This window comes from Lagopus muta, chromosome 2 (genome assembly GCF_023343835.1).
Source record: "Lagopus muta isolate bLagMut1 chromosome 2, bLagMut1 primary, whole genome shotgun sequence".
Taxonomy (NCBI): domain Eukaryota; kingdom Metazoa; phylum Chordata; class Aves; order Galliformes; family Phasianidae; genus Lagopus; species Lagopus muta.
Window position 1 is genome coordinate 98,441,068 of NC_064434.1, and position 18,333 is coordinate 98,459,400.

General features: G+C 38.1%; 1 long non-coding RNA gene across 1 annotated transcript in view; it reads left to right on the forward strand.

Moving 5' to 3' along the window:
* Nucleotides 1–18,333, forward strand: part of LOC125689529 (uncharacterized) — a 125,338-nt gene that overhangs the window by 88,718 nt on the left and 18,287 nt on the right. The window contains exon 2 of the long non-coding RNA XR_007375321.1: nt 12,916–12,977. This is a non-coding gene — a long non-coding RNA (uncharacterized LOC125689529). The remainder of the gene's footprint in view (nt 1–12,915; nt 12,978–18,333) is intronic.

Sequence of the window (18,333 nt, forward strand, 5' to 3'; positions counted from 1 at the left end):
AATTTCATTAGTGTTAGTAGGAATCTCTCGTCAGCATTTGAGACTTTTAAATAGAAAAGCAACAGTGAAGGAGGCAGTGAAAGAGGTTAGGTTTGCAGCCTCAGTGAATTATCCTTGCTGGGACAATGATACGATTAAGTTTGTAGGTCAACTGGGAGCTAAAGAGGGTTTGTTTGGTGGTAGATCAGAACATACCATAGCAAAATGATGCCAGGTAGTATCCCAGTGGGACTCTTATTATTGTATGCTGCAGTTAGACCTTGAAAAAACTTGTTATCAATACACAAAGGCTTTGAAAGTGGATTTTGTTTTTAAATGAAAATTAAGTCTATTTTTTTTTCTCAAGGATCTTCCCTCCCTTATGATTACAGTGCAGGATATACAGTCTTTCAGCCTTGTGAACATATGGTTTCTTTTAACAGGCAAGAGTGGTTTTTTTGTTTTTTTTTTTAATCTTTCCTCTCTTCTTTTCTGCTCTTTTCCTTATATTGTTTTGCTTTGTTGTAAATCTGAAGAAGTAGATTTTTCATGAAAAGTTAAAATAAGTACCATTTACGTTTTAAAGAGAGATTGTGTGTGTCACTTTCTAAGTACTGATGGCAATCTCTGTTTTTGCAAGCTAATGTAATCATGCTCTCAGAATAAGGAATTTTTAGGCACTCAGAGCTCTTATTACTGTCTATGGAGCCAGAAGTGTAAGGCAGCTTCGTGCTCAGTACTGAAGGGAGAAGAGTTATCAAGAAGTGAACCATTTTGTTTTGTTTTATTTTCTGTGTATTTTCCACCATCTGTAGGACTGTTTTCACTCTATGTTTTTAAAACAAGGAGGAAATGAATGCAAGTAACTGTATAAGCGTTAATAGAGAACACATTTCCACATATTGGAAAAACACTTTTCCCTTTGTCATTCTGTCTAGGGCATTCTGTCCTAGTCAGATTGTAGAAAGCAGTCAGAACAGAGATGCAAACATCTAGTTGGCACCAAAAGAGTTGGACTGCCTCCACCTTCCCACACTCCCTCTACACGTACCACCAAGCATAGCTGGAAGAAAAGTTGCTGATCCAGTGTGGCATTTCGAGTGACTGACACAAGCTAGAATTCTTTAGATTTCTCTAAAATACATGAGAACAGACCAAGAATAGATTTGCTTAAATAAAATGATTTCTTGATGGCCAATACTCCAATGAAAAGATTTCAACATGGATGTACTGATATACTGCTGTTTCTTTTGAGGTCAAACAAAAATTACCTTTAATCAGCATGTATGTATTATGCAAGTTCTTCCAGACAGAAACCAATATTTGTCATCATGTTTTGAGTATACAAGTGAGACTGTAAAAAAGGGCCATTCTGAGTAGCCCTTACTCAGCAAATGCTCCTGTCAAGCTGTGAGAATGAACAAGTTTCACAGGAGTAAACTGGGTATATATTGAAAACTAGCTATATGTGTAAGAAAACTGTTTTAAGCATGTAATCCCAGGCTTCAATGTTGTTTTATAACAAGGAGTTGCCACATTGTAGCTGTGGTTTCCCAGATCTTTAAGGTTGTGATGTGATGATTTAATCTGAGAGAGCCTTGGGAATGCCACAGCCTCGAAACGTGTTGACTGGACCCTGCAAAAATCACAGCCACAATGCTGGTATAAAGATCCTTTAGCTTCCGCACCAAATTTATCATGGTAGAGTCCAGAGAATGGCCTCACTGTCTTCTGAAGTCATTTCAAAATAGATGAAAATGTTACCCAAGAGTGGTACTGGACTTTCAGCTCACAAAGGAATTTTCAGTTTGCAAAGTGCTGATGGTAACTTGAAGGAGATACAGTTCTTCATGTGATAAGGCAGTCTTCTGAATCACTTTTGGCAAAAACAGTAATGTGTCAATACTCGATGTTGTGGAGCTGTCTAAGCTCAAGTGTGATCAATTTCAAAGGTAAATGTACCATCAGTTACTAATGAAATAAAATTCTATTAGTATCCTTAGTAGCTGAACACCAAGAAGACTTTCTGGACCCTTTAATGCATAATAGCTTGCTCTTTTAAGTTTTCTTGTTTCTTCTTCTTTATAATTATGGAATCGAGTGTGTTCTTTTTTTTGTTGGCTTTGGGGTGGCTGTTCTTTTTTTTATGAGAAATAGATACCATATTTTCTTTAAAGTTACATTTCTGAGGCATTTGATCACTTGAACATTTTCCAGTTTCTTAATTCTTTCTGCAATTATATATATTTAAAGAACTACAATTTTTTAGTATGGAATTGAAACTCTTAGTAAGGTTTGACACATCTGGAAGAAAATATTTTCAGTGTAAGGTTTTCTAAATTTCCAGTTCACCACTTAGATAAAAATAATGTTTTTTCTTGTGACTGCAAATTTTAACAATGGGAACTTAATTTATGGGAATTTTAGCTGGAAAATTCAAAATATATTCAAATCAACTATCATCAAAGTGTAGCATCTTTACTAAAAAAGTATTATTTTACAAAGTGTGTGCATGTTCTTGCTCTTGAATCATTCATTACCTTGAATAAGCTACAATGGGAAACTCAAGGAAGGTTCAGTTTCTCAGCTGGTATGAACCAAGGGCACTTCAGTGAATAAATCAAATGTTTGCAATCACATAAGAAAAGGATCTAGCCCAGAGTCCTCAGTTACTCTAGCAGTTTTCAGTAGGATGTGGAAGTTTTGATTATCTTCTGCAGTGTTGTAGGATGACTGCTTACTGTAGTGCTTGCTGGCTGGCTAGTATCTGTGATTGCAACTCAAGAAAGGAGTTGGTGCTGTTCACAAATGCACTTGGTGCCAGAAGAATACTGGATGCACATCGTTCTCTAAGTGGAAAGAGGACAATTCCATTTGAAAAGGATTTGCATCATTCTGAACACAAAATATTTCACTGATTTTTTTTTTTTTTTTTTTTTTTAGTTCAGCTTGCTTAATGGTGACCTTGCTGAGAATAACAGAATGACATAAAACTTGTATGTGGAAATTACTTGAACTGCACTATCATGTGTTTACTCTTATATTTACATTCTTTTAGCAGAGAATGGATATTCAAAGGAGTTACTTTCAAAAGTTTTAGAAGAATATTGAAAGGCTGTAATAGTCTGATATATCATTGTTCAACATGAAGGTTTGTCCTCCAAAAATTGCTACTCCATTTCACAGAATTTTTTAGCACAATTTCAACTGCAGAATGAAGATGTAGGTTGATTCCTTCCTCCCACTTCCTCTCTCTCTTAAAAAACAAATTAACTCAAGCCCAAACCAAACCATCAGTAAATTACTATATTTTTAGCAATTGCTTTCCTTGACTTGGAACATTTGGGGGTGATGCTCAGCTAAGATTCCTAATAAGGGAATGGTAGCTGTTTGTCCACACAGAAGTACTTTTAGTCCACTGTCCTATCTTAAACAGAAGCTTATAGCAAATATTTAGTGAAGAGCATAAAAATTAAGCATGCATATAATGGCACTTCCTCAGAAAGCTTTCCTAGTCTCCAGCATCTCTGTATTAACAGCCCCATATAGATTTTACTATGGAAAGACTGACAGTATCCACATCACAGTGGGGTAAGTATTTCCTGCAGCCAATGTACCTGTTGTATGATCAGTAAGCTCCTTCTATTTGTTTGGGCACCTCCTGCTGCCTGCTGGCCTCACTGATGCCCTGTGGTGAGAGAGATGGTGAACTGCTAGTTCCTGTTCTGCCACAAGCGATGGCATAGACTGCCATCATAACTCTCTTCAGACATAATCTCTATTTCAGGCAGTAGTATTGTAGCCCATTTATCCATTCCTTATGTAAAAGGTGCACCATGCTCACAGTGTTTTGATGCTTTCCATTTCTACTGCAGCCTTTTGGAAATGGAGGACTAGAACTGCCTGCATTATTCAAGATACTGGCACTCTGTAGGTGTATATATGTAGACATAACAATGTTCTATCTGGTCTTTTTTTTCCACTCTATTATTATTCTAGTAATCTATATTGTTTGTTTTATTGATTGCCTTTCAGTAGAAGTGAAAGGAGCAAGTATGCATACTCAAACGTATAGCAAGAGAAGGTATAATTGATGTATAATTCCTCCAATTTTTTTTTTCTATTAACAGAGGCTGATCAGGCTAGAGAGTAGGCTTATTGCATTTACTAAGGAATAGAAAAATCTGTAGAGAGTGCATCAGGAGGTTCTCTTGAGCTTGGGCATAAGCACTAACGGAGAATGTATTATCTTTTTCTGAAGACTGTTGGCCATATTTTCCTGCTTTCAGCAATAGCAGATGAGGTGTCAGAGAAAAGCTGCTCCATTTGTTGCTGGTTCTGCTGCATCCTATTCCTCTTGGCACCAGCAATCAGAGAATTAGCATGTCTCCTTTTGACATTTTGCAAAATATCTGTTTTCGTCTAGGAGTGGATTCAGAAAGCAGATAAAATAGGGTGCACCCATTTTGTTCCTGGGCTTTAAGCAGGGGATGGGAGGTGCCCTGCTTGCATTTGGGTTTTGTGCTCTGGTTATGTTCCTGGTATCTCCCTGCAGTAAGCGGCAGGTGGGAAGCACAGTGCTCTCTGGTTAGGAAAATGTTACAGGAGTTGTGAGCCCAAACCATCTTTTCCCTTTTCAGTGCTCACTTCTGAGTGCCCAAACTGAACTGAGAGCAGAAACAATTGTACTTACCTAAGATGAGGCTAGCTAGCGTCTCATCATGGCTGCTCCAAGTAGAAATGGGAACATAAGGAGTACATCCACTCTTGCTTAACAGCCAACCCAATTATGTGTGTAGAAGAAGTGTGGATAGTTTTTGGAAAACTCCTGGCAGCGGATGCTTGGCTGGGGTAAAGAGTCTTCAGCAGTCTTGTGATGATCTACACCAGATGAAAATCTGATCCCAGTTATGCATTTGGGACTTCAAATGGCTGTCTTCACTGGAAGCTGCTGAGCTTCCATCACTGATAATTTAATAGGAATTTTAATCCTTTCAGAGCCTGCTTGTTTCAAGCCTTGTAATGACACATGCTGATCGTTCTACTCAATTCATAAAAATAATCACCAGATGCAAAATTTCACAATTGACAGAAGCGAGGAATTACTACATTACTAATCTCTCTCAAAACAAACAAACAACAAGAACATACGCAGATAGCCAAGCCACAGGGCCTTAGAAATGTTACAACAATTCCAGTAAGTAGATGTAATTCAAATCATGAGATAATATGGACTCCCTGAGAGAAAAAAAATGGGCTAGTTTTTTAAGCCACTCTATCATCTTGCTGCTGTTTAGTATATGCATGAAGAAAGTGGGGAGTGCAAGCACATTTCTTGATACTTTTGCATTTCAAATCTCATCAGATTACATTAATTGGTAGTGAAATGCATTTTCACAAAGGTTTATTCAAGGTTTTGTATATACTGTTTTTGAGATATTTGTAGGATGACTCACTTTAATCTGGAGCTTTTATAGCTCTTTCTCTTAAAGTCATTTTTTGTAGACATTCTCAATGGATGCTTTCCCTAAGAAGTACTGTTAGAAAACCTTGAATGAAGCTGTATGCAGTGAATTGCTTTGCAGCAGCAGTAGGAAAATATCGTGATAACAGTCTTCTGTGCTGAAAATTAGAATTCACCTACATAGCAGTTTCCACTTATTCATGGTTACCTTTTTCATTGTGGTTGTCACACATGCTTGTAACAAACTGGTGGGTTTTGGAGCTTTTCAACAAACAATTTCTTTTTTTTACTAGGTGTCACTATTTTAAATGTGTATGCTTCTGACTGACTCGTTTGGGAAATAACACCACTCCGCTTCGTGGAATGCTTAGTGATTGCATTCTGAGCTTATGGTTCATAGCAAATAGATGACCTACTTATATAAGGAACATTCTCAGGAGTCCTCTAAGTAACGAAATGGAGGCAGTGCACGTGTTCATAAAGAGAAAAAGAGGTAAAATCTGATAAACAGGAATTGTTAGCATTTTGATTCACAGAGATACTTAATCTAGAAATGAAATCAATTTTAAGATAGCTGTAGTAAAACGTTGTTCTAAATCCACCCATTTGTTTATAGTCTCTATGGTAGCTTTAAGTGGTAGTCTTTCCGAGGGAATGCGAGTGGCTTTTAATAAGAAAATCTCAGCAAACAGGAAGGGGCACGATATCAAGGCAATGTTTTAATATACACCAGAACCAGTAGAAAATCTGTCATTTGCATTTGGAGGATGTGAGGCATCTGTGGTTCATGGATGAGAGAGTTAGAGGGTGCGGGATCATGGGATGGCATATGTAAAGAGGCTGAAACTAATAGCAGTTTTAAAATAACAATACTGAAGATAGCTCGAACAGGGAAATGGGAAAAAATGAAATATGTTGTTTTCTGGCTAGACTGAAAGAAAACAAGAGGTACTTCATTTCCAGATGTGGTTTCTGAATATTAAGATTCAATGTTCATTGAGGTTAAGATCTGTAGAGTTAAGGGTAGTTGAACAGTAACTGGCATATTGTGATACTGAAGAATTGTAGGTGTCTCGACGTAGAAGACATAACTGCAAATCACAAATCTTATTTAAATCTGTTGTTGTCCTACTGCTAATTCAAACTACAGGATCCCATGTATTCTGCCATTATTTCTGCTGTTTTCCTTTAACAAATATCTCTTGGTATGCCATTGCTTCAGTAGTTTTTCTTCCACTGAAGATCTGAAGATCTGAAAATCTAAAAAAATAAATAAATGAGTACTCAGGAAAAAGGCTTGGTGCTATATAAACACAGTAATACTTTATGCCCAAAATTCTGATATCTTCCAGTATGGACTGTTTTAGTCAGTCAGTCAGTCATTCAGATGCAATTTAGGAAAATGCAGTACCAAAAAAAAGGAAACCAACTTCCCTTAGCAGAAGAAAGTGGGATGCAGGAGTTAGGAGTGTCTGAGCTAAATATATACTGGAAGAGCAACAATTTTGCTTCCCCACTGTCTCAGCTTTGCTAAAGTGTACTGAATAAAATCTGCTAGAGGAAACATCTATTTTATATGGTAGCTTGCAGTGTCTCTCTCAAACTGACTGTTGCAAGCTAGCAAGAGGCACAGACAAGCCTCTGGGATTGCCAAATGCAGTTTTCACTGTCGATTGCCCAAAGGGTTTGTCAACACCACCTTGGATTTGTCATTTTCATAAAAACCATGTGTCTTGAGACTGTCAGATTTACTTGAGTCTACTATAAACAGTAGCTAAGATTAAAATGAGAGAGAAACTCTTGACTACAAAGTTGAAAAGGCTATTGGAAAAGGGAGGCGTAATGTAAGAAAATGTGAGGCTAAAATGCACCTGAAAGCAATCTTTCCTCTAAACTGTTATATAAGATTGAGATTTGTCTCAGGTGCTTTAGCTCAGGGCTGAATCCACAAAGTCCCAGTTGGAGAACTGTCTTTGAGAACAGACGTGTGAAAAGACTTTGGAAAGGTAACAGCGTAGTCCTGCTCAGCCTGGGCGCTCTCTGTCTTGAATTCTCCTCCTTTTCTTTGGTCTCCAGCAGGTCTCTCAGGCTCACTTTCTTCTTGTATGTTATCTAAAATAAAAAGGCTTTCATACCATATGTTTCTACTCATATTTACCCATATTATCTTCACTAATTTCCTGAAGAATTCATTTCTTAGGTCCTGGGATCCTGTGTTGCTATTTTAGACCTCACTCAACACATTTCTTCTGGTTGAAAGAGTGTTCACTTAACATATTCCAGTTAGTAGAAAGACCTTTTTCTTCTAACAGGCTTCTAATTCTACTGACTGACAGCACCGTCAGCACAGTCTTCAATTTGCTGTCAATAAATTCTATGAAAATCCTAACCTCCAAATTTTCACTGAGATTATACATAGTTTGATAGTACCTGTAGTGTTCAGACAATTGTTTATTTTTTGATTGTGTCAACTGATATCAGTTCTGGGGATCCTCCACTGACAAAATGGCTGGCATTGAGAAACGTTCATGCACCTGGTGGGATTCTCTGCAATAGCAGATGCGTTCAGCTTGGGCAGGCACAGATGTTATGTCTAGCATGGAAGATGTGTGATTTGTAAGAGAGTGAAGTGGGATTGCATTTTCACACAGATCACACAATAAAGCTTCCACAGGCAGTGGATGTTTATCCTCACTTGGATGCTGAACTCGGTGCGGTATGTCCCTCGCCTTGACTTTGACAGGGAAAGGCATTTACTACACTGTGGTCCACACTGTGGTATGCCCACAGCCTGACAAGATCTACAGGAACTACGTGACTTCACTCTGAAATAGAAGTGTAAATCAGGAGTATCTCCACTGAAGTCAGTGAGATTATGGTGCTATAAAAGTGATATATGTGTGAGGAAAACCAGAGCCATGGGATGAATGACTAGAGTTGCCACTGAGCTGTAGAATCTCTTGGCATACCTAGTCTGTAAAATGCAAAGACTGCATGCAATACTTTCAATCAGAACAGTGAAAAAAAGAGAAAGATTTAAGAGAGACATCACTGAAACAGCAAAGCTGAGGGCCTTGCTTAAAGTGAGAAAAAAATTTCTAAAACACCTGAAGAACTGACAATTGCTCGACAGGATGCAAGAATGAGAGGTGAAGATGAGCACTTTATGTATTATGATCTATTTAAAGTGCTTCAGAGCATTTGAATGTGAAGTAAAGATTGCAGACAATTTAGCTGTGGGGTAAATATTCATTGTTCTTTCACCACCTCTCTGGGCAACCAGGTCCAGCGTAACACCACTCTTATTGTAAAAAGTTTCTCCCTTATATCTAATGTAAAAATTCCCTGTTCTAGGTCAAAACCATTTCCCCTTTTCTTGTCACAACAGGCCCTACTAAAGTATCCATCTCCTTATTTCTGACATTTTAGGTACCGAAAGGCCACACTATCAAATCTCCCAGGAGCCTTCTCTTCTCCAGGCTGCACAGCCCCAGCTCTCTCAGCCTGTCCTTGATGGAGAAGTGTTCCATCCTTCCATTCCTTGGATCGTTTTTGTGTCCCTCTTCTGGATGCACTCTATCAGGTCCATGTCTCTCCTATACTGAGGCCTCCACATCTGGATGCAGTGCTCTGGGTGAGGTCTCACGAGCACAGAGTAGAGAGGCAGGATCACTTCCTTTGCCTTGCTGGCTGCACTTATTTGGATGCAGCCCTGGATGTGGTTGGCTTTCTGGGCTGCAAGGGCACCTTGCTGGCTCATGTCCGTCTTACCATCCACCAGTGCTGTCAGGTCCTTTTTGGTAGAGCTATTATGGTGCTTTAAATTCTGATTCAGTTGTGATTAGGCACCCAGATACTCTAAGTGTAATTAATAGTTCTACTGAAACCTTCTACAAACTGCTTTCCTGCTCATATAAACTACCCTACTGTCAAACTCTGACCTATGACTCTGAGGCAACAAATATCTGTTTTCTTTGTGTGAGTTTTGATTTTTTGTTTGCAGGTGCTGAAGAGTCATCAGTGTGATGACTTCTGTGTAAAAAATTATTTATTTTCACTCAGAGCTGCTCCTCAGTGCTCCTTTTTACTTACAGGCACAATCTAAATTTGAAAGGAACAGCCAGCAGGGAAATGCTGTATTTTTCATTGGGGTGATATGTATAGAATGTGAGAGACTGCTGAGTCAGGCACAGTTTGCTGTTTGTCACTGCCTAAAACCATTAGCATTATGAGATTATACAAGGCACCTGCTGAAAGATCAAAAGATCTTACTTGAAGCCCTGGAGAGTGATATTGTAAGCAGACTTTAGTTTGTAGCCTGCATAAGAACAAAGACTATTTCTTTTTCAGAACTTCTATAGTTTAACTAATAAACCCAGGAATACACAATTTTCTATGGTCTGTGACAAATGTTTCAGGTTGTCCAGTGTGATCTTTTGAAAAATATGGTAGAGATGAGAGAGGAATTATTACTGATATTGTTTCACAGAGAGACACAAGGTGGTCACACCCCTAATTGCTTTAAATCCAGTTTGTTCATTTTGGTGTGTGGTGGGGAGGGTGATGAGGCTCAACTAATACTGCAGATTTGATTGTAAAGTGCTTTTTTTGCCTGATGTATGCAACGGTACTGACTTAAGTGCTAGAGCTGTCTCTATAATGGAGGTGAGTAGCTTGATGTACAGAAAGTAGTGCTTTAAAAGCTCAGGCTTACCAGCACAATGTGCTGAAGTGGGGAATATGGTTGAAACTCTGATCCTCTCAGGAGCAATGTTAACAAACTGTGTACAGCAGGACAGCATCTATCTCCTGATTTCCACCTGCCGGAAGGGGAAAGGGTAAAAGAAAGTTCCTTCTGAAACCCTGCTGCAGAAATAAGCAGTAATAGTGAAAACCTCTTTGCTAGAAGTTAGAGCATCTGCTGCCATTTTGCGTGTGGATGCTTGCTACTCTGCGGTGGCAGGTGTCTGACTGAGGTACTCGTGGTTTTTCTCTCTCCTTTCTGTTTAAGTAATAATGTATTGGACTGAGGAGAAAAAATACTACTGCAGCTTGATGACTATATTCTCTGGGAGAAATGGGTTCATGTTCCCTCTCCAGTGTGTACTTAATATTATGTGTTTATTGAAATAATCTCTTGCTGGGTCAGCTCCCTCCCTAGATGGCTGGTCCTTGAGATCACCAGGGTGCAGTGAATATTGCTAATGCTTTTCTACCCTTTTTCTCCATACTCCACAGCTCATGAGAAGTGGAATAGTTCATAGTACAAGGATTAAGAAAGTTCTGGTAACTCTGTAGTTTGAGGGTTTTTTTTTTTTTTTTTTTGCAGTAGGCAGTTTCAAACAGAGAATGGAGAAAAGATTTGCTGTTGTATCCTCTATGCACATGTTCATGCTTACATTTCTATTTGCAACCTGAAGGTTTAGCTGTGCTCTGAAAATCTGCATGGTAATGCAAAAAGAGAAAACTACAAAAATCAGTCATAATGGTTCATTTGGAAACAGCTCAGCTGAAAGTCTCACCTTAATTGTTAGTCATAATTGGTCTTTCTAAGATTATAGATAAGTAACGAATAGTGTAAATCAAATGGGTGATATGTATAAAAATATAAATTAAAAAGTACAAAAATAAACTCTACCCTATTTTCATACTTGACTCATTCAAAAGAACTTAACAACATTTGTTAGATCATATTAAAAATCTTTTCAATCATTATGCTCAAATGGAAATATGTCCATATTTAAAATGATTTACTTGCCTCCCATTGAAGTTTTGCATTATGTCTTGCTTTTCTGCAAAACAGCTGTTGCCCCTTAGTAGAAGGCTTCAAGCACATTTGATGTTGGTATATTTTGGCCATACCCTTCTTATCCAGCTGTCAAAACAGTCTCAACAACTATGGATGAGGCCCTAGGGGTTTTCTTCAGTGGGGAGAGATTTCCTGGTGAAGAAGACTTGAGGCTTTTTTATTCTACTGTGTATTCTTGCTGTGAGAGGTATTCAGAGAAGAAAAGGTTATACAGCCTAACGAGCTTCAAGCAATGCCAGTCCTTGCTGCTGCAGCAGGCTGTCAGAGCAGTGGGCACTCAGGTGTAAGTTAGAGCAGTTTTTAGCATCCTCTAGCTTGTGCCAAGGCCTGGGTCAGTTATCGGCTGGTCCCAGAAGGTAAACACTGCAGAGAGGTGGCTTTGCTTCCCCAGGTTTGGAGCAGTGTCGTGACTGCTGGGTGTGAGAGCATTTCTAGCACTCAACAGCAATTTTCTTGTGCTATGAATATGGTGCTGTCTTACCTTGCAATTTTTTTCCATCAGCAAGAAATAGACCCAGTTCAAACTAAAATGTCTTCTCCTTTCAGGATGAAATTGTGCATGCATAAGTAATGGTGGTTTGTGTCAAATACTTTTTAAAGTCTTTGGGTGTTTGTATATTCAAATCTGATTCAGACTTTGGGCTGACAGGGGTCTCAAAGGATACAAATGTGAGCTGAGAGGATTAATCACTTGAAGATGTTAAAGGAAAAAAAAAACAACAACACAAATATCTGACCACCCTCTAGAAAAATGAAGTATGAATATTCTAAGGTAAATCTTTATTGGAATACAAAGGGAATAAGACCACAAAAACTCCACCCAACACTATCCACATCTCCCTAGGATAAAAAACACACTAAACTCAAGGAGAACAGAACTACACTGTAAACTAAATAAAATGATTTTTCAAAGCTAACTGAAGATTTATGTACAAGCTCATTGTGTAGTTTTTGTGCTCTTCCAGGAACACGGACGTTTAGTTCAAGTCATTCATTTCAGATACATTACTTTAGTTTGGAAGTTGGCACATTACTGTTAAGATCAGAGATGTGTTTTAAAGAGCTTCTTGGCTGGAATAGAGATTAGAAAGTTTTTTCTAAACCTTTTTTTTTTTTTTTTTTCTTCATACATACGATTCTTCTACATTTGCGTTTTAGCACATTATTTAACCAATGGATTCTTTGATGGATTGGTTGCATAATGCAAGAGATATTCCAGGAACTGGCAGTGTGTATCCAATGGGAATAGCTCTATTTCAGTTCTGTTGCTTTGTGTCTGAGAGCGTTTACTTACATTTGCCTCTCCTGTTGCCAGAAGTCATCCTTTTCCTTCAGGATGCAACAAGGAACTTTTTGAGAACAGTGTAATGATCCCCTTTCCAAATATTATGCAATTTTACATTCTTTATGTGAGGTATTTTCTTAAAACTTTGGAGTATCAAAAAGTGAGTTGCTTCTCATTTTATGTGAGGGCAACTGAGGTAAAAATGTAAGCCAAGAGATAGTGTATACAAGTGTATATAGAGTCAGATTCTCAGTTGGAAACCACCATTACACTCAATTTTTTTTTTTAATTTGAGAATGGTGAAGACCAATGCTTGAAATTAACTTAGTGTGTTGATGTCACTTTGCCAATAACAATTTTGTGTTTTTTTTCTCCTAGAAACCAGTCTTATGAGAAAGAAAAAATCACAACAGTGCAGAGCGTCCAAATCTCCTTTAAAGGTAACAGAATTCACGCCTGGTCTTATATTTATTGTTCAGGGCCAAGAAGTGTGCTTATTAGTGCTTATTAGATTGCTAAGTGCTTTTATTTGGTCGTTCTCCTCCATATGGAATCATCTAGGGTGCAGGCAAATAGATATTAATGGTCTGCAGGAGCCATTGTTATTCCATTGTGCGCGTCAGTTCGTGCTGGTTCTTTTTCATTTCTCCTGCACACGTAAAGCTGTGAGGTAGTGTTTTCTATATAATGTCTTTTCCCAGCTGATACTTTTTAGCATACGGTTCTTGGTTTTCTTTCAAGTACAGAATAAATGTCAATTAGTCCCTCATCTGCTTTATGATGATTCTTGAATCTCAAGAGTATAAAGCCCAAGTAGCTCTGCATGCTATGCTCATCTAAAGATGGAGATTCTGGCCTATTATATTTATCTACTCTATGAGCAACTTTGAATCTAATGGAAGAATCTGTATCAGAAAAGAGCTTAGTGAGTACAGAATAGCAGGAGGGATTAAACACATTTGTCACAATTACCTTTGTTGTGTCTCTTCTAGTAAATAGAGTACTCTTTTCACTCATATTCCTGCTGCTTTACCGGTGTCCACTTTCATTTTGTGATAAAAAGAATCCAATTTGCTTTTCTTTCTCCGATCTACGTATGGATATTGCTCTGCCCTTATTGTACTTCTTACCAGCTCATTCTTCCTAATATGCTCTTACAAAATTTCTCATAAATGTTTAATTCCTAACAATAGAATACTGGAATAATTTTCATGGTGCAGAAATGTTCTGCTGACCAACTTACCAGAGTGAAAATGCTAATATGACCCCTGTGTCAGTCCTGCAGCCATCTTTAATGTAAATTTAATACAGTGATTCCCTCAGAGATGGAATATGGCAGGCTTACCAGAGCTACACTGAATCAAGGTATCAGTATTTAGCAGACCCTGGTTACTAGGCTACTGTTTGTCTCTGAGACTAGGAAAGATCACAGAAATGCACTTTCATGTTATCCGTCACACATGTGACTGGCTATGTTGTATGAAGAAGGCATTTTACAGATTTGATGAGAGGCTAAAAATAACAAAAGAATGGCTGGGAGTGGGAATGGGAAAGGCAAAACACACAGTGTTCTAATGCCCCTCTCTGATTCTCAATCGCTTTTCTGTAGGAATAAAAAAACAGAACAAAACACCAAGAGCCCAAACCACGCACTCAATATCAAATAAAACATCATATTTTTTTATAAACTGAATGCTGCTCTGGAAAGCAGCCAGTGGGGGAATTTTCCACTTGTGCTCCCTTTACAGCCTCTTTCAAACCTACTGCTAAGCAGCAGGGGCACATACTCCCTTTGGAGTAGGGCACTTCACTCCCTTTTCTATTATGCAGCTATGACACATTAAGCTACTTGAAATGGTATTCATATTTTATCAGCTCTCCTAACTTTAGTTCTTTATTTATAACGCACTCTGACTTTTTTTCCATCCTATATATCCAGATTTAGTAAAGTAAAAGACCAATGCGGCTGAAGGAAAAAATGAACTGAGCCCCCAAACCACTCTATGAATTTAATCATACCTTTCAGGTGCAGTTTATGTTTTCATTCAGTGTTAAAGGCTTCACCCAGTCATTACTTTCTTTTTGCACAGCGTTTGCCGTGGTGCCCTCTGTGAAACGTATTTGCTTTGCTCATATTTCAGAAATCATCTTTACTTGGAAGAATAGCACATTTTAGTCCCTAAATACGACACGTTATGGCTGTGATCTGATAAAAGATCCTTGCACATGAAAATGCTAACATTTCTTTGCAAACCTGCGCTGATTTGCAAATGCAACAATGCAGATTTGGTAACAACTTTAGAAAATAGTGTTTATATTTTGGTAGCCTTCTTATACAAGCTTAGGAAATCTCTTTCCTAATATTGAGGAAGGCATTGATTAAGTACTATTGACAGCACTGTCTTATCATGTTGAAGATGGTTTGTAAATACCAACAGAACCTGAATTTGCTACCACCACTCCGCTAACCTGAACCGTTAGTCAAAAAGATGTTGCAAGAACAATCTGTGTAGGTGGGAAATTTGATAACAGAAGTATGCAATATTTTTGGTGCAAACTCAGTGTTTGTTTTATAAATATGTTCTGTTTTTCTGAATACCATGAGAGAGAGAGCCATCGGCATTTTTCTTATTCTCAAATATCGAGCTTGCTACTCCAATAACGTCTGTCCTCAAGAAGCCTTTCTTATTCCTGCCTCCTACTTCCATCATATATTTAGACTGGCTTCTTAGCCCATGCTTCTACAAGCAGGAAAACATTTTTTCCGCAGCTCACAAGGGTCAGCCCTGCCATGACCTAAAGCCTGTAGCTATGGCCATTTAGTCCCAGACAGAAATGGGTTTGAGGCTGATCAATCATAATAGCTCCCAGTGCAGGTCCCTTTTAAGTGAAGCTTGTCAAAAGCATTGTTGAAATCAGTGGATAAGTGAAAAAACAACGCATTCATGAATGCTAGCAAATGATTGAGATATTATTGTCTATTTTGTGAGACTGTGTGTTGAAAGAAGGGGGAGAGAACAGGACGTGCTTGCTATGCTCTGTGAGCAGGGTTCTGATGTTTTCATTAGGTGAAAACCTTGCGTACCAAGAGAAAAGCTACCCTCCCAAAGCTGAGGAAAGCAAGACAAAATGGCTCTGTTCTGTTTGGAGGATGCTGCTAAAGCCAGAATCATGAAACAGAATTGTGACAGCAGCACTACAGAGCACTTTGTCAATACTTACGCAGTATTAAGCACATGCCTAAACCTAGAAGCTGTGACTCACTGCCTGATGTTTTCCTGAGGAAATAAATAAGTAAAATGATAGGAAAATTTTTTTCCCCTTCATAAAACCACACACTTTTAAAAGTAAGGCCTTTGTTTCGCTTTTCTTTTGAGTTGCAGTGATTTCCATCAAAAGCTTTTAAGAATATTTGGAACAAAAATGATGGAACTTGCATTTTAATGTCACAAGCTGGCAATAGGTTTTAAACAGCATTGTGTGGTTGGACTGTAAGTGATAAAATACAAGGTGAATTTCTTTGGAAGGCCACTCATGAAAAAAACAACATGCTTCTAGTGTAGTCTGCCAAAGAAATTCCCTTGGAATCCTTTGCTCTAAATGTTGTTCCTCGTTGCTGGGTGCCTCTCAAAATCTTTTACCTGCAAAAAATTTTTACCTGCAAGAATAACACTGTTAACATTTTCTCACTTTGTATACAGAAAAATGTTCAGTGCAAGAAGATGGAGAATTAAGGGCTCTGTCTTACTAAAGTAAAAAGAAACCTAGCTTCACACTGAGCCAGGTTTTGACCTTGGATAGGTATCATTAGATCCGTTGGTTTAATTAAAACTTAGCTCTGTTTCTCCACTTTGAATGCTTTCACTGTAGTGTTCTTAAACTCTGAGTTTTATGTAGTAGTGAGTAGGGATTTTGAAGGCTATTAACTCATTTAAGTGCAAAAGTTCGTAACCTCTTACAGCAGCACACTTTTCTTTATCATTGCCAGACAGAGCTGTACATAGAAGAAAACTTGAATATGACTTTGAAGAATTTGAGGAGAATGCTTCATACTCAGTGATAATTCTGAAGTACAGTTGTACCTGTCTTGTTCTGCTATTTTTCTTGCTTCTGACTTTCATAGATTCACCACTGCAATCTCTTGATTAATAGGAAAGTCAAGAAAAATATTATTGAAATATCATATGCAGAGTGTACCTGACCAGCACAGGTTGTTCAAAGGAATAGTCAGAAACTATGGAGAGTATAGAAGATATGCAACTATGACAGAATGTGTACTTACTCTGTAAGTAATGCCTCCTATTTATTTTCATGGAAATTTCTAAGAATAGATACGAAGAGGGGGATAAAACTATTTGAATAGAGCAAATTTTCAGCTACAAACACCATTTTTCAACATAGTCACCACCACTAGGTGTGCCTTATCACCAGTGTTGAAGAAGAGACTCCATGCCATGCTTGTACAAATGTGCACTAGCAGAGGTGACCACTGTTGCCATTCTGCTGAAATGCACCACCTACTGCCTCACTGCACTCCCATTCATGTTTGGTCTCCAGAAATGTCCAGCAGGCATTGATGAATGTCTGTGGGGGCCATTTTTTTTCTGCATGAAATAAATCTTTGCTTCCATCTGCACTTCCAAATTGTGCCATTGTGGCTCTCTTCTGCCATTTGTCAAACAGCAGCAAAAAATATTGGGATGTTGGTGGGAAGGTTCAGCATCTACTGCCATACCTCCAGCATCTGTCTCTGATGTCGTGGGCTGCCATCATAATATTGGAGGCATTACTTTTAGAGCAACCCTTGTGCATCAGAACAGATCCATGAGAACATTTTTCACTTCTCAAAGTAGAAAGGCTGGCAAATACTCACCTTTGCACATAAGTGTGTGTAATTTCAGATACAGCAACTGATCTTTCATACTGCTCTATACCAATTTAGAAGGTTTTTTCAACATAGCAGCATCTTCTGCTATGTGGATGACCAGGAATAAATGTAGCAAAATTTCAAATAACAAGCTTCTGAACCAATGTAATTTCAGGGATATTGCTTTGAAAACAGTTGAATTTCTCCCAAAATTCAGCAGTATAACTTAAGAACAGAACTTCACACTTTCCTGTTTTTGCTAGGAAATTTAAAATGTCAAGTAGCAATTGAAAAAATATCTAATTCTGTAGGAACTTAGGTTTTCTGCAGATAGCTCTTTTGTTTTCCGTGAATTTTTGCCAGGTTTTAGCCGGAGCTGCTGAAAACTACGGAAAAACAGAAAGGAATATGGATCCGAGTTACTGCCCTCTTAATAAGAGATCAAGCTTCTTTAAAGCCACTCTAATTTGTGAGCAGAGATCAAACACTTTGCTTAAGATAATGAGTGTAGTAAATTTGGGAAAAACGCTTTGATTGCTTAGCAGTTCATGGCTTTCTTTTTCTAAAAGAAATGGTGTCTCAGAGATACTATGTAAGGATCTTGATTAACTATTTAGCTTCTGCATCTTAAAATCAAGGGGATTTATGAGTAGTTTTGATTTTTGGGCCAGCTAAAGTGATAATTGTGTGTAATTGCCATGTTTTACATTTGAATTTGAGATTAACACTTACTAAAGAGTGTGTGTATGTGAATATATATATACATATTCATTTAACTTCCAAGCTTTTCAAAATCAAGATAGGTTGTTTTGTTCTGTGGCTTTTTGGGGTGTGTGTGATTAGTACTTGGTTGGTTTTTTTTCTTGTTGTTTTGTTGTTGTTGTTGTTTTTAAAGGATTTTTTTTCCCCTTCCTACTTATCACCAGAAA